This window comes from Rhinopithecus roxellana, chromosome 8 (assembly GCF_007565055.1).
Source record: "Rhinopithecus roxellana isolate Shanxi Qingling chromosome 8, ASM756505v1, whole genome shotgun sequence".
NCBI classification, from domain to species: Eukaryota; Metazoa; Chordata; class Mammalia; order Primates; family Cercopithecidae; genus Rhinopithecus; species Rhinopithecus roxellana.
Genome location: NC_044556.1, coordinates 29,206,273 through 29,233,382, shown reverse-complemented (window position 1 = coordinate 29,233,382; position 27,110 = coordinate 29,206,273). Strand labels below are relative to the sequence as shown.

At 38.8% G+C, this 27,110-nt stretch overlaps 1 protein-coding gene across 11 annotated transcripts in view; it reads right to left on the bottom strand.

Annotated features, from left to right (window-relative positions):
- NTNG1 (netrin G1) overlaps positions 1-5,635 on the bottom strand; it is a 354,788-nt gene extending 349,153 nt beyond the window's left edge. For 5 of the 11 annotated variants that reach the window (XM_030937006.1, XM_030937008.1, XM_030937001.1 and 2 more), the window contains exon 1: positions 4,578-4,901. The gene's annotated coding sequence lies outside the window, so the exon portion shown is untranslated. Of the gene's footprint in view, positions 1-4,253; positions 4,384-4,577; positions 4,902-5,523 lie in introns of those variants that run through there. The other 6 variants (XM_030937004.1, XM_030937002.1, XM_030937010.1 and 3 more) reach the window with 2 other exon arrangements.
- Between the last annotated feature and the right edge of the window lie 21,475 nt (positions 5,636-27,110).

The following is a 27,110-nucleotide window of genomic DNA, read 5'->3' as shown; positions in this document are numbered from 1 at the left end:
TTCCATTACATTACAGACATATTATTAATGTATTAAAAATGTCAAGCTTTGGCAAGCACTAATATGGCATGCCTCAGTTAGTCTGCAGAGTTTACATTTAATGAGCTCCCATTGACACAGAAAAAGATATTGACCACGGCATATTACAGATCAGGAGCAGAGGGACACTAAGTTGTTATTTAACATAATTATTTGATTTCATTCTAATTTTTATATTTGTACTATCATTATGTATCCTGCATTTCAGGGTCTTCTTACTTTTCAGTGTCACATACACTTCAAAAGAAATCCTCTTAACTTCAAATTAGTAAGAAATTAAATCTATGAACTTCCATGACACACAATGGAAAAGCAGCCTCTGAAAATCAGGAATTTGTTATTAAAGAATAATTACAGATTTTTCAAAGAAACTGCAATGATGTAAAAATAGAATATTATTTACACCTTAACCTCCACTATTTAATGGCACTCTGTCTATCTGCTGTGCTTTCAAACACGTTAAAATTATCAATAGCTTCTAAAAGCTAGGTCATCACAGCAAATAGCTAGGGAAATCAATTATGAGAAGGACAGTGAATAACGTATTTGGGGACTTAACATACTAAACCGATGCCTTCTGGCCCATAACTGAACTAATTGTGAAGTGACGTGGCCTTTGAATTTGTCTCAGGTGTCCGTATCACCTAAATAAGAACAGATTCAGAAGAGCTCTGGGCAGCTCCAGTTCTACCTCTTCACTTTGCAAACCTTGGGAACTCACTGTAATCAAATAATGCTATCACCTCTACTTGGGAACTAAAGTACTGAGAAGTCTTCTTTGATAAAAATACCCATTAATAGGTTGTGAGTACCCCATAGACCTCTGGTCTATAAATATGCAGAACCAGTGAAAAAAGATAAAATTACGTCATGGCCCTCAAGTTGATAGATATTATTGATCAGGACTAAAATGGGCTATAAAATGCCTTTGCACACATAGAACATGTATTTGTCCAGGATTCTGCAGCTAATTCCCTTCCAACTTGGATTAATTTTGCAGAAGCCATTTTCACAGGCCCTTTCTCTCATCAGAAAAAAAGCCTCCCACAATATTACATGGAATTAATAGTGATTAATATTTTATGCAATTATATTCCAAAGCAATTGCCAATTTCATCAACTGAGAGGAAGACATTATCAGTAAATCTCCTAATCTAGCTGATTTTCAGCATTCATTTTCTTATATAATCTCACTAGCAGGTGGAAATGGTGGTAGTAGGCTATTTCTTTCATAAATATTCAGCTTTTCAAGGGTACTTGAAATAGATAACTATTGACTCATTCCTCATAGACATTAAGAATTTTATAAATATGCATTTTCTGAATGGGAAGAAACAAAAGGAAAATTGACTATATAGATCATTGAGTGAAAATATAAAAAGATAAAGATATACAAAATTATAACCTATCAAAATTAGCAGCTTCCAGTAGTCATAATGAAATTTATTACATAAGATATTTTAACATGTATTCAATGCTCTTTGCACTTATTTGTTCTGAAGAAAGCATTTTCTAGTCATCTTAATGGAAAACATATGCTTCTATCCTTTTGTTAACTATCTCTCAAAATATAAGGAATTTAACATGTACTGCAACATCATTGGCATAGCTTACTCACACTTGATTGGGTATTATGAGCAACTGTCTATCATGAGATTCTTAATCAACCTAAATAACACACCTTGGTATTTGAAAGATCTCTATTTTCATTGAGAGAGGACTGATTCGAGAAATTAGATAGTACATGTTTTGCAGGAAGATTGAGGATGGGATAATCCCCAAAACTATTTCAGAATCAGTTAAGCCTAGAAGAAATCAGGAGTTTAATTACCACATGAAAAACAAATATTTAATTCTAATGCAGGGAAGTTCAGAGATCTAAGGTCTCAAACGCATATATGAGAAAATCTACACCCACCTGAAGTTTTGAAACAGAACTTTGGATTCTGCAAATAAAATTGTTTTTTGAAAGTATGCTAAATCTCATACTAACCTAAGACTTTACTAATATAATCTCTTATGCAATATAATTCACGCACATATATTTCAATGTTAACTTATAATTGGTTTTCAAAGTTGAATCCAATTTTCTTTTTTCCAAGTGACTTGATGCCTTTGTAACTAAAACTCTCCAAATTTTTATGACATTTAGAAAACCTATCAAATAAATGTGTAATGATTTAACTTTTTAAACAAATTACCTGATATGTTTCACAATAATAATGGAAGCAAAGACAGGTATTTGCACCACTTGCAAATATACAAAAGGAAACTGCAAAATACATTTGCCTCCTCCTAAAAAGGCTAACCTGAATCATTTTATGTGTATACACCCAGTGAAAGCTGACAAAACAAAAATACTAATAGGAAACCAGCTTTATGTTCAAATAAACTGTTTCCATACAAAAGTTTTAAGATTATCCTTCTTAAATTCCACAATAGGAAATATCGCCAAATTAATAGTTCAGTACATAGAATCCTGAGTGCTTTCATGGTGGTCTTCAGTGGTGAAATGTATCTCATTTCATGGCATCCAGAAAAGAAAATATATCCCTGGAACAACATTACATGTGAAATACTAGATGCACATTTTCCTTGCATGTTGATCCACATGCAGAGATCCAAATTCTATCTTAATGAAAAACTGAAAGTTGCTTATCTTCAAAAAGAATCTTGGAGAGTTACTGAGCTGCTTTTCCTTTGCCAAAGAGAAAGGGAGGCGGGTAAGGCATTCAAAGTGACACAGTTCAAAATACTTAATGAAATGTGGAATTGCTAATTCCCTCACTAGAGATCCTCCTCAAGGGACAAACAAAACAGAAAAGCCTCCCCTGGAAAAAAAAAATTTGTAAAACTTTCCAACAAGCTTAACTATTAAGCGTATCTGAATAAATGACTTTAATGGAAGATCTTTCTGGGTTTTTTTTCTTTTCATTTCTGTAAGATAAAACAACTTTTAGTATTTTCAGTCATAAAACAGGGCCTTATTTCTAGAGCAAATCTACTGCCAGATTCACCATATGTTTAGTGGAGTTCTGAATCTTACTCAGAATTTTCCATTCCAAAGATTGACAATTTCTTATGAGAAGGAGTGGCTCCATTATTCCCTGTACAAAAAGAAGAGGGGAGAGAGGAGGACCCTCTACTCACTGGAAATCTGTACCTGATGCAACTATAGGAGCTCAACCTGCGACTTTTCCAAGTAAAGTTGCTTTAAAATCCCCGCTAGGAATTTTCTTCCCTTGCCCTGTAAGATGACAGCCTACTCTTAAGTGGATTTCTGAAGGAAGAAAAAAAAAAAAAAAGTCCCCGGGTGAGGGTACTAAAATTAACAGCAGAGGGCGCAGTTTCTTTTTACATCTAAGTTTTTCCTTGTATGAATCACTTAATTGGTTATTTTAGGCCCAACAATATTCGGTATTATTTGTATTATATATAGATATCCACAGATCCATACAGGAGAGCAATTCAATGTCCCTAGCCGAATCCATCAACCGATTAATATGATACCAGTAAAGAATATGAGAGAATATTCCAAACAGCATCCCTACACCAAGTCTCCCTCTTTGAATTTCCCTTTCTCCCCAGCTGCACAACATGGGATAGTAATGCTTTAATCTCGCACCAATAAAGGAGATTGAAAGAAGGGACTTCAAAAGCTCTCGGTGTGGCCATCAGATCCCCAAGGCCGGCAATAGGGCAAGTGTTTTTTTTGTTTGTTTATTTTTTTGTTTTGCTTTTCCCCAAACAAATATAATTGGCGAAAGAAAGAAAAAATAACGACAACCCTCCTAAGCGATGTGTGTGGCCAGGTGTGCGTGAGAGAGGGAGAGCGCCGGGCGCCTGTCAGTCCGCGGAAGGAGGCTCAGACCCCGCGCCTGGGATTGGGACACAACAGGCGGACGCATCACCCGCCCGGGACGCATCACCCGCCCGGGACGCATCACCCGCCCGGGACGCATCACCCGCCCGGGACGCACCCCGGGGAAGACTTGTGTGTGGGTGTGAGCGTGTGCCGGTGTGTGTGCGCGCAGGGCTCCGCGCGCTGCCTCCTCGGGGCGCTTTACAAAGTTCCTCGCCCACCCGGAGCATTCCCTCCCGCCTGTGGATCGCAGCGGGTTGGGGGGGGCGGCGGGGGATGGGGAAACCCGGGGGAGAGGGGCACGGGCGAGAGGCGCGGGTCGCAGTAGGAGAGGCGAGCAGCGGACACTTACCGTGTGGCTCGTTTGCCCTTGCGCCGGGCGGGAGCCGAGCCGACGGCGCGGGGCGGCGGCCCTGCCCTGCCCAGCCAGCCTGGTCCGCCTCGGGCGGCGGCCGCAGCAGCGGAGCCCGCGGGCGGCGCACGGGAGGGCGGCGGCAGCTCCCGCGGAGCCTCCTCCCGGGGAGGGAGCGGGCGGAGCGGGAGGGGTGGGTGTAAGGACCCGAGCCGCCGCCACCGCCGCAGCCCGGGGATCCCGATCGCGCCCGGCCGCCGGCGGGAGAGGACCCCGAGGACCGAGAACCCAGCGCCGGCCCGCCACTCCCCGCCGCTTAATTACCTTCGCCTCCACCCCCGGGGGGAGTCTCCTGCACGTCGCCCCCTCTTGGAGCCGGCACCCAGAGGGGGAATTCCTTCCCGTTGACGTCCTCTTCCGAAATGCAAAAGATCAGTGACTTTGACAGGTAGATGAGGGGGAGGGAGTAAGGGTGGGCGGAGAGGAAGAGAGGATGAGAAAGGTGCCTCTCCCTCCAAAAATATAGTGATATTAATAATGAGATTGCAGCCTTCGGAGGTCGTGCCAGCCCAGTCCGCTGCTCGCCGGCTCTCCTCCGCGCCTCCTCGCGCCGCTGCTTCTGACACTTCTCGCCTTAAACTTTTACTGAGGGATATTTTTTCTTTTTTCTATTTCTATTGCTTTTTTTTTTTTTCTTTTTTCTTTTTTTTTTCCAAGCCGCAGGACGATTTTCTGGTTCCCGGGGATCAGAACCAGCGGCCGGGCGGTTCTATGCCGCTTGGCACCGCTTTCATTTTATTTCAGATGAAGACGTTGAGCTTAGTCAGAAGGGGCATAAATCAGAACAATTAGCATTGGCGCCAAGAAGATCCTCTAGTACCAATTTCGCCCGGGCTTCCTTCGCGCATTCCTCCACTCAAGTCAGAAATGTCACTGCACATAGCGCTGATGGCTGCGAGACGCGACGCACCCGAAGTCCGTTTGATGAAATATACACGGCCCACGACGCTTCTGGATTGCGGCTCCCGGGCTCCCCGCCCCCGCCCGCGGCGCCCGGCCGGGACCCTGCTCCGAGCGGGCAGCGAGCTCCCGGCAAACTTAGGGGCCAGTGCCAATTAAAGAGTGAGCGCGAGAGCCGGAAAGGGGAGCGGCAAAGAAGCAAGCCCGGGGAAGCCGCAGCCCTTGGAGGGGTGGCATGTACGTTTCACTTAAAAAGCCTGTCTTCTTCTGCAACTGCCAGCAAGTGGAAGGATAGCAAACCTTATACTACCTCGAGACCTGTGCGCTCCGAGCGGTCCTAACTCCGTCCCGCTCGCTGTTGCTGTTGTTGCTGCTGCTCCGGCCGCCCCTGCTGCCGCTCCACGACCTCTGGGCGCTGAGGCAACAGGGCTCCCCTCCCCCTACTTCCCATCCCCCCCGCTCCTCCACTGAAGCGCCGTTACCAGTAACTCCTCGTGTACCTCCTACTTCTGCTGCCGTCCATCCCACCCCTGTCTCTTCTGTCCCCTCCCCAAACCGTTCCCAAGCACACCCTTCGCCGCTAGAAGTGATCACAGTGGTGTTTTTCAACCAGCACTTCCTTTGCCCAGAGGCCCCTACAGCCCTAGACTGGAACCTCCTGCTTTAGAAATTCATTCCCCTTTAGAAAGTTGAAGTTCAAGGGAGAGCTGTGCATTTCAGGCTTCCTTGCCTTTTCTCAGAGAAAGACAAATGCTCCGATGCTCCAGGCTTCATTCCCCACCAAGGTGGGCTCAGACTCACCTGGATCACTCTTAGCTACACATTAACGTCAAACAAACAAATCCGAACTTAGATAAGATAGGGAGACTTTCATTAGAAAGAAAGACTATTGCAACAGGGAAAACGCTCTGATCTCAGAAATCTGCAAGCCTCTCAAAACCAAACAGAAATCAGCCTTTTTTTTTTTTTTTTTTTCTGTATTTATAAAGGGAGCAAGCAATAGGGAAAGCCAAGTAGATGGGAGAAAAACTCACTTCAAGACCCTCATGATTGAACAAGAAATGTGTCTCTGTGGTCCAAGAATTTGGAAGATAAGCTAACAACGGTGAATGTTTCACATTTTAGTTCTTGCTCAGATTTGCGGGGCAAGCTAAAATCCAGGGACCTGCTGGAGAGAAGCCTGACTCATGTTTGGTCAAGGCAAAGCTGGGGGAGGGGGGCGGGAAGAAATGGGCAATTGCGAACACTTAGTCACTGTGTGTCCCACAATTAAGGTAGGAGGCTGAGTAATTGGGTCATTTTTCTGTGATGACTGGGGGTGGTGTGGTAAAAGGACACAAGGGGGAAAAGTTTGTTGAGTTGGGCCTATAACCAGGCCCTCCTTGGCCCTGGGCAGCCAGAAAGTGGGCAGGGATTTCAGGCACCCCTGGCCTTCCCTCTAACACCTAAGAGGCCACAGTGAGTCCACCCTCTGAATCTCTGAGTACAGGAATCTGGGGTTTATGTGCTTTCCTCTTTCCCACTTTTGTCCTGTAGTGCTGACATTGCAAAAAGGAGTTACCTGTAGGGCTGAAACTCCTAGCAGGGGTTCTTAGACAGTGGCCAAGTCTGGCTCTTCCCCATGTCTCCGGCCATGCTCTTCCGGGTTTAAAATATACTGACTATACGGAGATGTTACTCACCACCTAATCCTCCTTCACAGGCCCTTACAGCCCAGTTCTTTCTATGGGAGCCTTTGGCAACAGGATGTAAGAAACAATACCAAGAGTGGCCTTCTTATTTCTCATTGGCCCCTTGGCCTGGATCCTGAAATACAGACAGTTCTCAGCCTTTCCCCTCTCCCTTGCCCTTTTCTCTGAAGGCAAGAAAGCCTTTCTGAACTCTCATCCTCCACTTCACCTGGTCATTTAAGGCCCTTCTGTAGTAAAAAGGAAAGAAATCTATGCAGAGATTAGGACATTCTCTTCTGGAATACACCAAGATCTTTGTGATTTTGGCTCCCAACCTGGAAAAATACTTGTTTTCATCTGTCAAAATATTGGAACTAACCTCCCTTCCCCTCTTCCTGTATCATCCGTCATTCCCAGGAATCCTTTGACTATGAAGCTGACAGCAATCTCAAATAAGTGTGATATGTAAATGAGAACCTTTCCAATTAGGTAACACCTCCCACTACAGGAGTGGGAGAGTCTTTCAGAGGTGAGTTTTTCTGTGGAACATGTGCCCTGACCTTTGCAGAAGCTCAGTGAATCACCAACTAAACATGTGGATCTAAACTCAAGGAAGTAAATCAGAATCATCAGAGACTTGTCAACATTAAAACCCCCTCCCTTCCAGATCTTGTTCTCTCCTCCACCAGCAATCAGGTGGGAAGGACATTTTTTCCAAAAAAGCACTTTAAGTAGATCTGATATACTTCCCCAAACTGACGTGTATATTAAACCAGTTTTCCTCAATATACCTTTGCATATTTGTTTATATAGTATACACTGATCAGAAATTGACTTTAGAGATTTCATTGGCACAAACGGAAATTATTTAAGGCATACCTACCTTTCCTTATCATTTGTTGCTTTCTCTTGCCGTATATATATTTAACTTTCTTTGGAAAAAACTATTTTTCTGTTTTTATTTAACCTTTCAACTCTACTTTTTTTTTTCTTTTTCCTTTTGGAGAAGAATGGTTTGATCTTTCAGTTCTCTGGCTTTAGATCTTTGGCTGGTTTCTACACATGCCTCATTCTTCTTCAACTTAGATATCCATTTATTTGTAATCTTGTCAGGTCTCTAACTGTGGCTTATTTTTCTAGGTTCTTAGCTGCCGAAAAATCTTCTCTTTACAGATTTGGCAGGGTTGTTTCAATACCTGTAACTTCATTATGCCAAAGTGGTAGTGATGGCATATTTGCAATATATCTGGTCCAAAAAGGCATGTGTCCTTTTTTATACTCTAAAATACTTGATGTAATGTAGGTATAAGATAAATGTCCAGTGCGGGTGTGAATAGCTTTAGCTTATTCTCACGATTCATGGCCTCCTTGGTAACAGGAGTTAACTCTCACCATGTTAAATTAATATGTAGATGTCTAAAATATCCAAATCATGGGTGCATTAGGCACTCTGGGGTGCTGTAACAAAGACCATAGATTGAGTGGCTTTAAAACAGTAGAAATTTATTTCTCACAGCTCTAGAGATTGGAAAGCTGAGATCAGAGAGCCAACATGGTCAGGTTCTGATAACAGCCCCCTACTGGGTTGCAGACAACAGACTAACTCCTTGTATTCTCACATGGTGGAAGGAGGGCTAAGGAGCTCTCTGGGGTCCCTTTTATAAGGGCACTAAACCTACTCATGAGGGCTCCATCTTCTTCATGACTTAGTTATCTCTCAAAGTCCCTACCTCCTAATACCATCACATCAGGGGTTAGGATTTCAACTTATGAATTTGGTGGGTATGGAACAAAACATTTATTTCATAACAAAGACCAAGTTCTATTTGACCAATTGTATACTATGTGGTAGATGTTGTTTATAACTGCTGCTTGTGTCCCAATAGAAACATCCTTCAGCTTTCTTGCCTTCACTTTGTGCTCAGGGACATATTTTACTAGAGAGCCATTAGCTGTATAGTTTTGACAGGTTTTGAAGTTTCTTACCTGACAGGCTTTTTTAATGCTCAAATATTTTGACATTTAAACCTCCAGCAAGCCCTAAGCATTGGTCTGGGCTCTATAAACTAGATTATACTGGCATTTTCCTGCTATTATAGGAATACCAAGGTACTTCTCTTACAGCTTTAAATTTGCAAGCCCAAACAATTCAAGTAACTGATCATGCTCAACATATGTATACCAACAGTCTCATTTAGTTCCTCTCAAAGTTAACAGCAGACCAAAGGACGTATTGTTTAATGTAAGAAAACACACGTATTTACTGAGTTAATGACACTGGAGCACAAAAATTAGCAAATAGTGTAAGACATTGCCAGTTAGTGACCAATGCAAGGAACATGTCTTCTAGCACCCATGCACTTTCTAGTATATGGCACTGTGTAAAATAGTTTGGAAATAATAAAATTAGCTGCTTGGTTAAATTATACATTTTTTTAAATGAGCAAAATAGGGATTTTTAAAGAGAAATCATGCTAAATTAAAAGATGACTAACTTTAGTCAAGTATTTTATGTCTCTTTTCTATTCCAGTCCTAGAAATGTTTAACAGAAAATAAGGTTGCCTTTTTGTTGTTGTTGTTTACCCCTTCTTATCCATAAAAAATCAAGAGAAATCACTTTTTAATTTTTGTGCTCTGAGTATGTGATACTAAATGTTTTTATCCAACTGGTGAGTCTCTTAAAATCATGACACCCTGAGCTTCTATTACCCATTTCATTTTCTTTGAGAATCAGACAGAACACGTAGTCAATATTTGTTTAACAGTTTATCTTTCTTCTAAGGCTATTAAAAATAAAGTCATCCCACCAGCAGTTTTGGATAATGCTATGTTCTGAACAAACTCAATAGGTTCCCATATGCTTATGTTTTATTGAGCTTCGTTTGTCAGCCTAAGATCCTCAACTTATTTTTTGAAAACAGGAGATTCCACAATTAATCTAGTGTGTTGGCTGAAAAAGTTCAGCTTCAAAAATTAACAGCTGTGTGGATTTCCTCAAATGTAATTTTCATAATTTCAATTTCTCTACAACAACAAAATTAGCCTTTTCAAAATGAGAAGGAAAATACATAGAGAAGATTGAGGAATGCCCTTTGCTTCATTTAGAGAATGTTCCATCAATTCCATACCAATAGTTCTCCTCAATTTAATGAACATTGATGGAACTCCTGTGGCCTGCTGGGAACTGTCCTTGGTGCTGGAGGAAATGCAAAGCTCTCAAGTCTAGGTAGGTGCTAACAATCATGTTAGAGAGAGCCGAATAACTAACTGTAATGTGCATCTTTAGTATTATATTAGAGATAGCTTAAGGGAAAGGTAGCTGTAATGTTCAAGTCTAGGGACTCCTTTTGTGCACTCTTAAATGTCCACAAAGATCTGTATCATGCCATTGACCCAAAGGAAAATAGGGTGTAGCCTCTCTGGTTTAGTAGCCTCTGTGGGCAATCCTTGTACAGTCACATAAATATGAGGCAAAAATGGTTCAAGGATAGAAAAATAGCAAACACAGTCCAGATGCGGTGCCTCATGCCTGTAATCTCAGCACTTTGAGAGGCCAAGGTCGGGGAATCACTTGAAGCTAGGAATTCAAAACCAGCCTGGCCAATGTGGTGAAACTCAATCTCTACTGAAAATACAGAAATTAGCCAAGGGTGTTGGTGCACACCTGTAGTCCCAGCCACTCTGTAGGCTGAGGGAGGAGAATCACTTGAACCAGGAGGCAGTGGTTGCATTGAGTGAAGATCACGCTACTACACTCCAGCCTGGACAACAGAAGGACACCCTGTCTCAAAGAAAAGAAAAGAAAAGAAAAGAAAAGAAAAGAAAGAAAAGAAAAGAAAAGAAAAAAGAAAAGAGGGGAGGGGAGGGGAGGGGAGGGGAGGGGAGGGGAGGGAGGAAAAAAACAGCAGGCAGAGAAGAGAAATATAGATCACAGGGTGCCATTTGGTTTGGGGTGTACTCTACCCAGATGTATCTTTCTGCTTTTCTTGACTTCCTGGTCCCGGGTTTAGTTTGAGGTTTACTGTTCTAAAATTACTACTTTTTACTACTTTTTTTTTTAGCAGCTTTATTGCTACCATCCTTTAGTTTCCATATTGAATGGAAGCAGTGGATATAAGCTGGATATTGGCTTCTAGTGAGTAAACTGGATTCATGCCAAGTGGCCTTTACTTCCCAGTGGGCTGCCAAGAATTCTCCCTCTCTTACAGAAAACAACTAATTCTCTTAAATCCTGCCTCGATTTGTAAAGGAGAGGAATAAAGTCAGAAGTATTATGAATTCTCTCCTTACTTCAATAAGTCAGGAAGAAACTTGATTGTCAGTTCTTCAAACTTTGAAGTCCCATAGAAAATGACACAATAGTAAGATATTACAATAGATTTCTATGATCTTACAGAAATTCTTTTTCTTTGCTGCCTTTCTATTTCCTCTTCCTCAGACATGGATTTAGCTCCTGTGTGCTAGGGACTGAATGAGAAATAACAAGATAAATAACACAATCTCTTCTATAACTTACTGTCTGTTGGAGAAGATAAACTTGTAAGCAAACAATGTAATACTGCTGTAGGAACTGAGATAGACACCCACAGGGAGCAGATTAGCCCCAAAGGAAAAGATGTATAATTCTCCTTGGGGATTCTGAGAAAAGCTAGATAGATGAGATGATATGTGAGCGACACCTCAAAAGATGAGTAGCTGTTCATCCAGCAGACAAAGAAACAAAAGACACTGTGACCAGAAAACAGGTGATACAAAGTCAGGAAGTCCAAGACAGTAGAGCATATTTTGTCACTTCCAAGTCATCTGATACAACTGCACAGCTCACAGCACCATACAGATGGCCTTTGTAGTGAACATTTACGTTTTGATACTAAAAATGACAAAAATTGAGGGCATTAGGAGAAAAATCAAGAATAAGAAAGTATCCTATATTATTTAGGTTGAGATATATTAACATGTAATAATTTATCATTATTGACCTACAGAAATGGCAGTTTCATATGTCTCAACCTATTAGCACCCAGTACTTCCAATTTAGTTCTTAGTAACCTGTTTTAAGACAATAATCTAAAACAGCAAATAATTTTTAAACTTCTATATTTGCTTTTGGAATACATTATATTCCTTCTTTTGGCAGGAGATATAGCTTCCTAATGAGATTTTGTGCTTAGATTGGTATTAAAATTAGCTGGATTTCCCTGAGTAAGCATTGAGCATGAGAATGTGCCTGCAGAGCAGACTGGGGGTGACCGAGAAACCCAAGGTTCAAGCATTTAACCAGGCATATGCCACACATGAATAAATGAAAAGTTTAGTAATTAGTAATTATAGATACCAATTAAGCCTTAGACATAAAGAACCAGTCCTCAATCATTCTATGATGGTTTGCATTTCTACTATCCTAAATCACTGTTTCATTCCAATCCAGTTGGAGAAAAACTATCTATTTGTCAGTAATAAAGAAGAAGATAATATAATATAGGAAATAATGCTAAAAATCAAGAAATTTAGAAATAATTATACATGATGCAAGGAAACAGCAACAAATTGATGATTACAGTAACCAAGTACTTCTCTAAGACAAAGTGAAATTCAGGTTTTCTTTTTACCTTTTTTGGTGAATTTGGTAAATCAAATTCGTAAGTAGTTTATGACCAAAAGGTCAGGAGATATATTGGTGATGAAGAAAAAAAAGAATCATCTTTCTTATTTTTTACCTGCTTTCCCCACATACTCCCACTGCCTTCTACATTTTTAAACCTGTTTTTTAGATATCTATGTAAAATGAGATGCTGGAAATCACCTCAGCCACTGCCCTGAAACTCTATCTGCCCCCACTAGCCTGAAAGCTGAGTTCACAATAATGAAAGAGAGGTAGACTGTCAGTTACCATATATCATGGTATATATATATTACTGTATAGATGTTGTAATCATTTTTTTAAGGGACGGAGTCTTGTTCTGTTGCCCAGGCTGGAATGCAGTGGCACAAACATATTTCACTGCAGACTTGAACTCATGGACTCAAGAAATCTTCCTGCCTTCACCTCCCAAAATTCTAGGATGAGAGGTGTGAACCTGGTCCAATTATTCTTATAAGAATTGATTGATAGGCAAGGAGAGCCAGATGCTCACAGCCCATTAAAGCCTTCAGAAATATAACCTAGGACTTCAATAGTAGAAAATTGAGACTGATCTAATGCAGGATTCGCTTAAAATTCATATGTTGAGATGCTGCAAACGAATTTTCAGAAAATCCAATGAGATATAGTGTAAATATCACTAAACTAGGAACTAAGAAACTAAGCCCTTGTTAAAACACTTTTTTACTGTGTGAGTTTTCCTATGTCATTTTACTTCTCTGGTCCTTAAACTACCTCATCTGTAAAATGAGGAAGTTGAATCTGATGATTCTAAGGCAGTTATTCTTAAATGGGTTTCATAAACTTCCTAACTCAGCGTAACGTTACGGGCTTGCTAAAAAGCAGGTAGAAGAGTCCATCCTCTCCCACATTGACTGAATTAGCAACTCCCCAGGTGGTTCCTGTTTAAGCACATTAGAGTTTGAACATCACTAGCCTAAGGTTTGCTCCGGATTTTGCATTTTGAGTCTTGCTTTGAGGTTGGAATTAATTTAAATGAAAGCTAAGACAAAAATAAATCTCTCCTTCATGTTTCTGGATGATAGAATAGGATCTATGATTTCTGAAAGTTGTATATAACTTTCTATATATTGGAATTAAGTGGGATATATGTTTGATTCCCTGAAAGATTAGATAGAATAAAGGCCAAGGACTTTGAAATAATATTTTTAACACACACATAAAAAATCAAAACCATGCTCACTGATGTCCAATTTCTGGAACACATGTATTAGCTATAAGCTGCCATAATCTCTCCTAGAAGTCTATTACTCCACTGGTAAAACCTAGTTCTCTGAAAAGTACCATGAGATGCAGTCATGAGGTTTTAAAAGCTTTTGAACTTTTTATTCCAGTTGAGTTTCTTTAAAATTAGTCAGGGATTATTGGACTTTCTTTACCAGCACTAGCTTACATATCTTTATAAAATGTCCTTGTAAATTATTACAATCAGATTTACACAAAAGTTAGAACTTTCAAAACATTTCAGAGTAAAAACTTCTCAATTAAACAATATATATGTATATACATATTATATATTTGCCTGCGTTTTCTGTGTATTTAAGTTAATTATTGTGAAATGTATCCTAATGTATTGGCAAGTCTTCAAAGACCAAAGGCAAAGTCCTTGATACATTACAAAACAGTTGCATGGCCTTAGATAGCTGGCTTAATCTTTCTGAGCCTGTATTTCCTTAGCTACAAAATGGGAATAATAGGACTGATGCTGAGTATCTCATAGGATTGCTATGAAGAATAAATGTGCTCTTCGGTAATAACAAAATGTTTGCAAATATTAGCTATTATTTGCTTTCTATATTATAGTAGTGAAGCTTCCATTATAAATATGTCAGCATATTTATTTAATTACTTTTATTTATTTAATTACTTATTTAGTAAACAAGCATTTTTGACAATCTATCATGCTTACAACACTGTACCAAGTACTCAAATAAATCCAGAAAAAATATAAGCTGTGATTTCTACATTTGAGAAACTTAAATTTTACTTGAGGTTTTATAACAGTATCACAAAGTGTAAGGTTAAGAACTCAGAAATACAAATGTTTTAAGCTGGCTAACAATTGACCTTCTAAGATCAAGGAGTGTTTCATTGAAGCAGGTGAGGTACTGAGCTAGACCTTTTAGGGTTTGATAGACAAATAATGGAAGGAATCTCAGCAAGAAGGAGACTGCACAAGGGCAAAATCAGGAAAGGCAGAAAGGTCAAGCCATTTTCAGGAGATCGGGGAGCAGCAGTGTCGTTGGAATTAAGGTGCCATGTTAGAGAATGGTGGACATACTTTTGGAAAATTCGATAAGCCCAAAGTTCATTGCTTCTTGAATTCCCCAGTGAAGAGTCTGAAGTTTACACAGGAGATAACATGGAGCAATTAGAGTTCTGAGCAGGAAAGACTCATGAATAATGTGGTGTTTTTAAACAAACTTACCGGGAAATATTGTTCATAATGAATTGGACTAGGGAGATACTGTTAGAATCAGAGAGAGTTATCAGGAGTCTACTGTATGAAGCCACGGGGATGATGATTTATACCAAAATAGTAGTTGTTAAAATAGAAAAAAAGAATACATGAATATGTGAGGCAATAGTGAGATTTCTGAATTTACTTATAAAAATAATTTCAGCTAAATAATCCTTTCGAATTAACTGAGAATGAAAACAGTCCTCTAAAGCTCTTACATTTTCATTTTCATTCAAATGTTTAAACTGCACATATCTTCCCTTTATTCAACCAAATATTTACTGAATGCATCATATGCATTGTTGTAGGAGTTTGAGATTGAATCACGAACTAAACAAAGATTGAACTCATGAACCTCACATTCTACTTGGGGGACAAAGGATAGAAATGTTAAACATATTTAATAAGTAATTATTATAATTGAAAGAGAAAAATATATGTAAATAAGAAAAAGTAGAACAGGATATGAGGGATTTGGAGTGATACATTGAGGACAATTCCAGTGTAAAATAGAGTGGTTAGAGTCGCCCTTGCAGAGAAGGTGATATTCAGCAAAGTCTTAAGGAGGAAAGAAAGCTAGTCTCACAGATACTTGGAGGAAGAATGTTACGGGCAGAGGAAATAAATAGCACAAGGGTTGTAGCCTCCCTAGCATGTTGGAAGAGTCCAGCGTGGCTAGAGTTTTAAGAATTTATTTTTAATTTTTCAGTTTATTATTTATTTATTTATTTATTATTTGAGACAGAGTCTTGCTCCGTTGCTCAGGTTGGAGTGCAGTGGCATGATTTCAGTTCACTGCAACCTTCGCCTTTCAGGTTCAAGCGATTCTCCTGCCTCAGCCTCCCAAGTAGCTGGGATTATAGGCACCCACCACAATGCCTGGCTTGTTTTTGTATTTTTAGTAGAGACAGGGTTTCACCATGTTGACCAGGCTGGTCTAGAACTTTTGACTTCAAGTGATCCATCCTCCTCGGCCTCCTAAAGTGCTGGGATTACAGGTGTGAGCCACCAAGCCTGGCCAGGAATTTGTTTTTAAAGTCTGACAAAAACTTACAGCAAATCACTTTTCAGATTTGTGCGTACACAACTCTTTGAAGTTTAACCATATTTGTACTATTTTTATGTGTCACACAGGCCTCTATGAGGCAATTTTGAGCCTTTCTAATATACTTATATATGTATATAAATATGTACAGTGAAGAACAGCATGGAGAAAAGTGTGCTTTACACATTTGATGTCAGCTAGCATTATTATTATTTTAATTAATATTATTGATTTTATATGAATATTTTATTTCTATAGTTTTCTGTTTTAGGATTTTTTTATTCATTCCTTTTCAGTTTTATGCTTCATGCAGAAAGGATTAGTAATTAGTCCAGAAAGGATTTTAGGCCACTTACAAGCATAGCTAGGCGATATCCCCCCAAAAAGGAGCAAAAACGAAGTAAAGTGAGGAAAAAGGCTTAAAATGAACATCATAATATCCACATACCACTAATTTTCCCCTAAGCTTGCTAGTGGATAATCAAAAGGAAAAATCTTGTAACTCAATTGATAACATATATGATATTTTTAAAAACCTATGTATATAGGAAAAGTATTTTCTAAGTTCTTTGTAATGAGACCATACATATATTTTTCCTGGAGATTTTTTTAAAAAAGAATATGATGTGATGAAATAATATTTTAAACAACTTTGTCATAGATATGAATATAGAGAAAAATGTTTCTTGGGAAAGGCAGTTTAATTCAAGACCTCATCTGATTATCTCAAGCACCTCTGGGAAAAACATGGAACACACATGAAATTATATTTGTTGTAGGAAAAAAGAATCTCATTTTCTCACTTAGGATGTCTCATAACCACATGTTTACAAACTCTACAAATTACATGTCTGTCCCTTGTTCCATATTAAGATCCTGAATTCAAACCAGGGAAATTTTGATGGAATTGCCAGTTTTGTTACATATCTTGACAAGAATGCTTAAGAATGGGAGACTGGGACCATGTGTGACACCTGTAATCCCAGCACTTTGGGAGGTGGGCGGATCACGAGGTCAGAAGTTCAAGAGCAGCCTGGCCAATATGGTGAAATCCCGTCTCTACCGAAAATATACAAATTAGCTGGGCATGGTGGCATGCGCCTGTAGTCCCAGCTACTTGGGAGGCTGAGGCAGAAGAATCACTTGAACCTAGGAGGTGGAGATTGCAGTGAACCGAGATCACGCCACTGCACTGCAACCTGAGTAATAGAGTTAAGCTCCGTCTCAAAACAAACAAACAAACAAAAAAAAGAGCACAGGAGCCATAGCATCATGACCAAGGTTAAACTGAAAGGCTTTTCTCCTACTCCAGTTTTTACCAAACTTGTTAAATTTAGTGTCATGGGAAACATGTAATACCCATTGTATATGTGGCCAGGAGAAATAACACATTAACATTTTAGAATATATGCAATAATCACATGTAATTAGAACATAATCTAACTTAGAATAATCACAACATAAAATCCGTAGCTGTAGAGCTGCTGCAAGGCAGCATTATGATTTTTAAAAATCACAATTTGAGAATCTCCACCTACTGATGATACTCTTAATAGTTGTTTTGAGAGTACAGAAAATTGTTTCAGTGGATTTATGGTATGCATTTGGTATGGTGCCCATTATATGTTTATCATTATGTGTAATATTTATCTCACGCTCATCTCTTAATTACATTTCATGTGTTAGATTTATATGAAAATCAGTGAAAATGTCTACTCACTGACCATATGAGTTTTGTTTGTCATAAGGACACAGATGACCAATTAGGTGGATAAGATAATAGCGACAAAATAAAAGGAAAATTCTGAGGAACCTGATTTCCAGTGGGGAAACAGTGACTCATAATAAATAGTGCACAGCTTCTGTGAGCCCGGAGGTGAAGAAGAGTGATTTCAGATGGCTGCCTGGCTGACCTTCACAAATACCCATTACTTGGAATAATGCATAGCAAGTGGAGATCTTCACACCTTTGACAGCTAACCGTGAGTAGTGATTTGTGGTACCACTGCAAACCAGTAAAGGGCAGCACCAGTCAGCAGTTTTCTAACACTGAACAAATAAAGCCTAATTGTTATTTCAAGTTGTAAAGAAAAATGTTTGGCTTCGTTCAACATAAAGGTATTTGCTGCTAATTATCTAACAGTGTTGATAGACTAACTTTTATTTATTTATTTGAGACAGAGTCTCTCTCTATCACCCAGGCTGGAGTGCAGTGGTGCAATCTTGGCTCACTGCAACCTCCACTTCCCGGGTTCAAGCGATTCTTGCAGCACATCATAGGCTAACTTTAATATCATCTGACATGCGCAAAAACTCATGATTAACTTGACCATTTGTCCTCTCAGAATCAGTAGGTCCTTACAGAACTTATAGAGAGACAAGAAGAAACGAAAGATTTTTCCGTGGCTATTTTGGGAAAACATAACCAATGAAATATTTTCTGACCATCTAAACTTTGCCATCCAAAATATAGCATTGAATAGCATAGTCATCCTAAGGCTTCATTAATCTGAAATTTAAAATAAAAGACTAATTACATTCATTGGAACATCAATTGATACAATTGTAAACCAAATAAATTCTTTTTCAAATATCATTTCAGTTCATGACTTGAACTCAAATTCTTTTGCCATAGATTAATAATGTATACAAGAAAAAGGGAAAACTCCTTGTAACATATTTGACACGTTGCCAGAGCTTTCTGATTAAATTAATTTCTTATTACACTGTGCTAAAAGTTAGGGGAGGAAAGATGTTTATCCTAAGTGATTAAAACAAGTCGGAGGGAGGAAGGAAGTGACAGCCCCAGGCTTGGAGCCACACCTCACTTTAACTATCTTTCACTGCTGGGTTATAAGTATGATGCAAGAACTTTTTTTTTCCCCCTCCACCTTTTTTTTTTTCACTTCTTAAACAATTTTTGTAGATATGGGTGGAGGAGGGAGGGGTGTCTCTCTGTGTTATTCAGGCTGGTCTTAAACTCCTGCCTCAAGTGATTCTCCTACCTCAGCCTCCCACAGTACTGGGATTACAGGTGTTAGCCACAGTTCCTAGCTGATGTAAGGACTTTCAATTGCCTTAAAATATTCTAGAATAGCCATTAGGGAAATATGTGTAGATTTTGGGCCTTTTATAGCAGACATATGCCTTTGGTGACTGACTGCCCTGATGTGATCTCCAACTCATCTACTTAAGATCTATGTGAGCTCAACAAGTGACTTCATTCCCTCTGAACTTGTTTTTGATGTGTAGAATGGGGATACTATATGACTCTTACAATTACCAGAAGGTTAAATTAAATGGCCAGTGCCCACAAGAATGTTATTTAACATAAATATGCCAGGCAAATCAATTAGAGAATACATTCTACAACTTTTGTCATTTTGGATTGTATAACAACATATGGAGCAAATAAGATACTGTATAAACCTTATTTAGTAATGTGAACATAATTATTGCATTTATGTATAAATTATCATATCAAAATAAAAATTGTGATGCATAATCATTTTCTTTTTTAAACAAGCATATATAATAATTTTTTTTTTTTTTTTTTTTTTTTTTGAGACGGAGTCTGGCTCTGTCGCCCAGGCTGGAGTGCGGTGGCCGGATCTCACCTCACTGCAAGCTCCGCCTCCCGGGTTCACGCCATTCTCCTGCCTCCGCCTCCCAAGTAGCTGGGACTACAGGTGCCCGCCTCGTCGCCCGGCTAGTTTTTTGTATTCTTTAGTAGAGACGGGGTTTCACCGTATTAGCCAGGATGGTCTCGATCTCCTGACCTTGTGATCCGCCCGTCTCGGCCTCCCAAAGTGCTGGGATTACAGGCTTGAGCCACCGCGCCCGGCCAATAATTTTTTAAAAATAAACGACAGCTTCATATATTGGGAAATTTTTGCTGATCTTTGCAATTTATTGGTTGTACTGCTTCCAGAGAAACAAAGGAAGGTTAGCGCCACAGCTGTTTTGCAAGGACCTGTCAGGGTCATCGCCTTCTCTAGCCCTGTCTTGCCTTATCACATTCCTCTTTCAGTATGCACTTCTGGACTATGTCCTGCTCAGTAGCAAATTAGCATGTCTTATAAAATTTGTGAAATTTTTGCAACGTGAAATAGCTTCTGACAGAGTAATTTTCAAATTGCCCCATTAAGATCCACATCGTGGATAGTAGATTGCACCTCTATAGTAGTTATCCCATTACCTGGTCTTTCTTTCTCTCCTAGTAATAGAATTTTAACTGAGGACATGTCCCAACCTTGCTTAAATAAAAACTTCCAGGAAATCTCTTTAAAGGATAGGAGTCTTACTTTCCTTTTTTCTCCTTCCCTTTGAAATGTTGATGGGGAAGTGGGAGCTAGAACAACTGTCTTGAACCATGACATGGAAACCATACTTTGAGGGCTGCAGAACAAATGAGAAAGAATCCTGTTTTCATGATGTAACAGACCACCATATTAGCCTTGGACTATTCTGCTTGGATGGTTATGTGAGATTTTTTGGGTCTTGTTAAAGTGGCCAAACCGCACCTTAGTGGGTATAGTCTCTATGACTTAAGCACAGAATCCAGATAAATCACAGCCAAGCAGAGCAATCACTACTTACCAGAACTATAACAAATCACTTCTTAAGTATTATAGTGAAATTATTTTTAAATGGTAATTCTATCATTTGGACCTTCTAACATACGCGGTAACTTAATTTACTCTTTTTTCCTTCCAAGTCATTTAAAATTAAGAAAAAAAAAAAAACTTTTCTATACTGAGTTCCTCAGTCTTAAAAAAGTTACTTTTTAACCTCATATGATAAAGACATAAAGGAAAACTAACATTGTATCTTTTCACAGTGAACATATTCTAGACTCTCTGACCAGCGAAAATTGATTAGAAAACATATTTTCCTATGAAAGATAATACTGAAATACTTCCTACTATATAGTCTTGCTCTTTGACTTGCTATTATGTCCTTCCCTAGTTAAGTTTGTCTTCTGGGTAGTACTGTACCCATGTGATGGGTTGTAAAATACAGTTTGTACAGCATGTCTTTAACCACAGTGGCCCCTACCAATGATTTATAATCACATTATTACTGTCTCAACCACTCACACAGCTTCATTTGAACACCCTTAGCCAGTGTGTATTAAAGCGAAAAATTCCAGGAGGCTGGGAGTGTAGTGAAACTAGTGCGGGCTTTGAATTCAGATGTGTCCAGATTTAAATCCTGGCATTGACACTTATTGCCCTATTTCCCTTGGGTTATATCCTTGACTCCTCTCAGCCTATATCTGTAAGTGAGGGTAATAATATCTGTTTCACAGCCTAGTTGAAAAGAGTGCTTCATTCCTTGTAGGTGCTCAATAAACGTGAACCCCATGGCCCCTACAAGAGTGTTCTGACATAATGTCCACAGGTGAGCATGAAAAATGTGACCCCTGTTTCTGGGGACTTATTCAGTGTATTTACCTATTGTTGATATTGAAGGACATTACTGGCCTTTCTCACAGAAGTTGGAGCATCCACCACCTTTTTAATTTTAATGAAATCCATGAGGAATGGAAAAGGAGCAACTGGGCACTCTCAGATATGCTATAGTCTAAGCAATTAACGTATTAGCTCCTCCCCATCTTCTCCACCTCATCTTGTTATCTTTTGGAGAGTCTGGAACAAATTTCCCTGGCTGCTTGGGCTTCTGTGACAAGGTTGTCTTTGAGAAGATCAACCACAACTCAGCCCACTTTGACGTCATGTGAGTGGGAGTCAGGAGACCTGTAGTATCCATTTCCATCCTGCCACTGAATGGGGGTGGGAACCTAGGTAAGGAAAGACAGGCAAAGAATACGTTTTGAGTGCTTACTACGTCCCTTGTCATGTGTTAGACAGTTGGTATCATTATTTAAATTTATCTTCCCAAGAGGCCTGTGGTGTAAGCATTCTCACACTCTTTTCAGGTGAAGAAACCAAGGTTTCCTTGCACTAAGTAACCTGCTCTGAAATTATTACATCATAAATTGAACCCAGCACTGGCTGACTTCAAAGCCCTGTCCCTTTTGCCATGTATAATAGAATGCTGCCTCTTTGACCTTATTTAACCTATGTTTCCTCTGCAAAATGCTATGGGATGGATGTTCTGTAAGGTCCTTTATACTCTCACATCCTATAATTTCATCCTCTTTATTCTAAATGCAGGAATATTGCTTTTTAAAGACTTAATAAGTCTTACTCCAATAAATGTTCACACTATGTTTGACTCAGTATAGTAGATACTTTTATATGTAAAAGATATAAAAAGAGTGAACATATATAATTGGCCATAGGGAGCAAGGAATTAGGCATCTGTTTTCTGCAGGCATCGTTGTTTTTTGTTTTTTTTTTTTCCAGAAAACTCCTGTTTAAAATCTAAATTCTTTTATTTCTTTATTTTTAAAAATTCTGATTATACAACAGAACACAAATGAAACAATTCACAATCCAGGCTGTGTGGAAAGAAGAAAGGGATTCAACAAATACAACTGAGCCCAACAGGAGACACAGTTAAAGACATGTTACAGCTGAAGGAGCCAGGAGTACAAAAGATCATTAATTTAATTCCATTTTAGTATTCCTGGGTTAGCTAAACAGTCCACATAGCAATATCTAACACCTAGCTTCCTTCATTTGTCACACACATTTTAAGTTCAAAGATGTGAGTCTCGTACTGATTTTAAAAAATAATTAATTATTATTTGCCTTTTTTGGTACCATAATGCTTTAATTTTTTTTCTCTCTTGAATAGCTATGCCAGTTCTGGAGAGATTTGGCAGGTCTGTGCTGAAGCTCAACTGTAATACCTTTCAAGTTGCAAATTCAATTTTATATTTATGGATACATCTGCCTTAGCCATAATTGGTAAGTCTCCATCTCGGTCACCAAGAAATGTTGCATTTGGTTGGGGTTTATTATTTCTATTCATCGCTCTTTGTATATGTATTTGAAGAGAAGGAGGAGGCTACTCCTTTCTTTTTATTGTCAGTAAGTTTGTGCTTTTGTGAAACACATTATAATTTATGTTTTGCTTTAGTTTATAATATAGTGCTATTGGAAGCTACTGAAAATTAAAGGTATTTAAAAGAGATGCAGAGAACATATTTTCAACTACTTAGTAAGCTGTAGATGCAAATTCATGATGGAATGGACATTTAAGTAAAGTGACAGAGGTGCAGAGGTTACAGCGTCTGAGGCAGATGTTCTGTGAAAATGTAACCTGGTCCATTTCACAGCCGTTTCTTTTAACAGTACTATTTATGATATACTCTAGCTGACTCACTTTATGGACCACATTTTGCAAATGTAAAATTCACCATTTTGATTCCAGGTGTTATTACCACCTGAACCTCCATGGCACAATGCATGATTTTTATGCACATGAGGCTTCCACTGGTGTCATGCACATTGTGAACTTCTGGCAAGGACAAATGACTCAACTCTCCCATGGAGCTGGAATTGCAGGGCCCCTTACATCTCTTCCAAATTTTGCAATTAATCAGCCCCACACATATGTTTTGGGTGTGTACTTTGTGCAAGGGCACAAATACTACAGCATGACTTCTGGGGTAACTTGATTCATTGGCAGCCTACTTCAGTTCTCCCTAGTTTACACCTGAGCTTTGACCTAATTAAACACTTATTAATACTTGGTGCTTAAAAAAGGAGAAAGTTCATTTAAACAGTGTGGAAACAAAAAGGAAAGGATAGAAAAGGCACTGATGCCTTCTCTCCCTAATCTGTCATTTCTGCTTCTAACATGGAAAGTTTTCTGGTCCAAGGCATTCAGACATGTTCAAATGGATACAAAGAGAAAGCCATGTGATGTCAACAATCTTTTTCAGATCTGACAGTGGTGCTGGGCTATCAAATTCATTTGCTTTGCTTATTGTTTTTATGGTAAAGTCAAATGAGGCTCAGTTGAGTCTCAAAGTATGATCTGAGTCAGTTAAATGTGTTCCACAGCAGCCGTAAAGCTGGCTAGAGCTCTCTTCTAAGCTTCATGAGTTCTGTTGACATTTAGGCTAACCCCTTGATAAGAATATTGCCAAGTAGTAAGCTAACATTTTTGGGATCCATTTTCCTTCTCATTGGATGAGCAAGTATGTAACAGTGAGGCAAGTATGGAGGACTTCACTACAAGGATAAATCCCAATCAGGGTGGGGTGGGGGTGGGGCTGCTGCAGACCACATCTTGTTTGTTCAGATAAGAGCATTGAGACTCACCTTCATTCTTCTTGGCATCCCCTGTCAAAATCACCACAGCAACCAGCAAGGAGGAACACATAACAATCATTTGCAGAGGAAAATTCCTACCATGTAAGCTGATGCCTCATTGCCCTTCCTCTTTAAAACCATGGTCAAAAAGTTGAAGACTGGAATTTGAAACTATCCTGTTATAAGAGTGACTGACACCCAGTCTCTATTCAATGGATAGCATAGTACTTTAAAATATGCAATTTTTAAAAAAATTTAACAGCCACAACAATTGGCAACACATCGTTTAATTCTCATGGCAGCCCACACAGAAAGAAGCTTTAAGGGTGAGACATCTTGGGTTTAAATATTGGCATCATCACTTTCTAGCTATATGGCCTTGCTGCTTCCTTGTGCCTATATTCCCTTTAATCTTTATAGCTACTGTGTATGGCCACTACAATGTCTCCACCTTACAAATGTGGAAATAGTCAGAAATGTTGGAAAATTGCCTGGCTTTGAGTTCAACTTTCTCAAAGAAATTCTCATGTACTTTCTCCTGCTCTTCACTTCCACTACAACCACAGTCAGTCCAAAATACTGTTTTTCATCAGCCCACTGCATTAGTCATAGATTGTTCTCTCTTGCATTAACATGTTCTCAAACAACTAACCTCCCACCGATCCATTCTCTACATGGCAGCCGGAGTGATCTTCTTATAAACCTATTTAAGCTTGTGTCACGTTCTGCTTAACACATTTGGTGTCTCTCCATTGCTCTGAGGATGAACACAAAATCATTATCAAGGCCTGTAAGGAAAGGTGTGCTGTAGCACCTGCCTACCTAGTCAGACTGATCTCACAAGACTTAGCCCCTTGCTTTCCTTAGTAAGTTAAGAAAGGTAAGAAATGTGGGCATCTTGTCACCTGAACCACTTTCCAAAGATAAGCCTAGTATAGAAAACATTAGACAAATGATTCCTTAGGGACCCATCACCCATTGTCTGATTCAGACTGTCCCCAGCTAAAATGTGCATACATGCGCCAACTCTTATAAATTGGTAGCTTAGAATAGAGAATGCATTTTCCTATAGATCCTGTGTTATTAAAACCAGTTAAGTTTCAAGACCATAAAAGCCCATTTTGCCTGCAAGGTAGTAAAACTCTTCTACTGAAAATGCTGTGGCTTCCCATTTGACAAAATACCAATATTTGGCAAAATAACAATAGCTAATATTTATTTAGTACTTACAAAATACCAGGTGATATTTTCAGTATTTGATGTATATTAGCTACCCCAAAATTTATGAAGTAATTTCTGTCATAATCCCTATTGTACAGATAAAGAAAATGAGGCATATGGATCCCAAAAAGGAAAAAAAAAATCAAGTGGAAGTAAATTACAATCATAGTTTTTAGGAGAAAAGTCATGTTCATATGCCTCCTATTCTTAATTCTAACATTAATAGAAGAGCAGCTTAAGTTTTCCGTAACCCATGATATTTCAGCAACCAAGATATTTTTGCTCCTTATTTCATACTTTTAAAAGCAAAATCTACAAAATATAAAATTTTTCTAATTAAGGATTCAATACTTATTTCTCAGCCTTTGAAAAATGTCTCATAACTGTGACAATAAAATAGTTCCTGCTTTTAGTGATTTGCATGTTGCTTCTGTCTGTTCAAACCTGTGGTTCAAAACCCACCATCTTGATCCACTCATTCAAAAATTTCTGTTAATGTCTGAATAGGTGACCAAATGGCACAAGTGTAGCCTAGTACTTGTAGAATGCAGAATCAATTTCCTTATGGTAACCCCATTTGAGACACAGTCTCTAGGAATGCATGGAAATAACAACCCTAAGCCATCTTGAATTGTCTAATTTTTTCTTCCACCAGATTTGGATTTCTCCCTACAGTGCAGTGTTCAATCTCTGTTTAGCTTTTTTATTTTTTAAAGACTTAAGCAGATTCTACGTGTATAAAAAGATCAGCTCTCAGGTTATTAATATTTGAGCAATTGCAGAAAAAATTAAACAAAAATTCCAGACAGCCTCACTGATTCATTTTCATCTATTGCCTTTGTTGTTTCACACATTGGGGAAGATCTGACTGGAGTATGTTTAATTTGGGAGAATTATTTAAAAGTGTTTTTATTACCTACAGTGATTTTCAATAATAGGTCAGCAAATGAAGGGATTTAAATACATGTTTTATTGAAAGCTTAAAAATATTTTAGATTCAAAGGGATGCTCCAATATAAAACTGTAAGGTTTTGCAAAAGTAGTAATTTCTTAGTTGTGAAAATGTAAGCAAGGTGGAGGATAATTAAATCTTGCTTATATATTTGATATTCTTATTATAGATTCTAACCGGAAAACATGTTATCTATTTTTTTCATTCCATCCTCTGCGCTACTTTTTCCCCAACACCATGGCCTCCATACTATCCTGATGTACTTCCATTTAAATAAGTGTTGTAAATATAATACAAAAGAAGATGTTATGTGGTTTTTAATATATAGTTAATACATAGAGTAGCCCCTCGCCCCTTATCCATGAGGGATACATTGCAAGCACCCCAGTGAATGCCTGAAACTGAGGATAGTACCAACCACCATATACACTAGGTTTTTTTTCTATACATACATACCTATCATAAAGTTTAATTTATAAATTAGACAGAGTAAGAGATTAATAACAACACCTAATCATAAAATGGAACAACTATAAAAGTATGGCAGCATAACTATGTTTGTGCTTTGGGGCCATTATTAAGTGAAATAAGGGTTACTTGAATACAAGCACTGAAATACCAGGATGGTTGATCCTGCAACTATATAGGCTACTA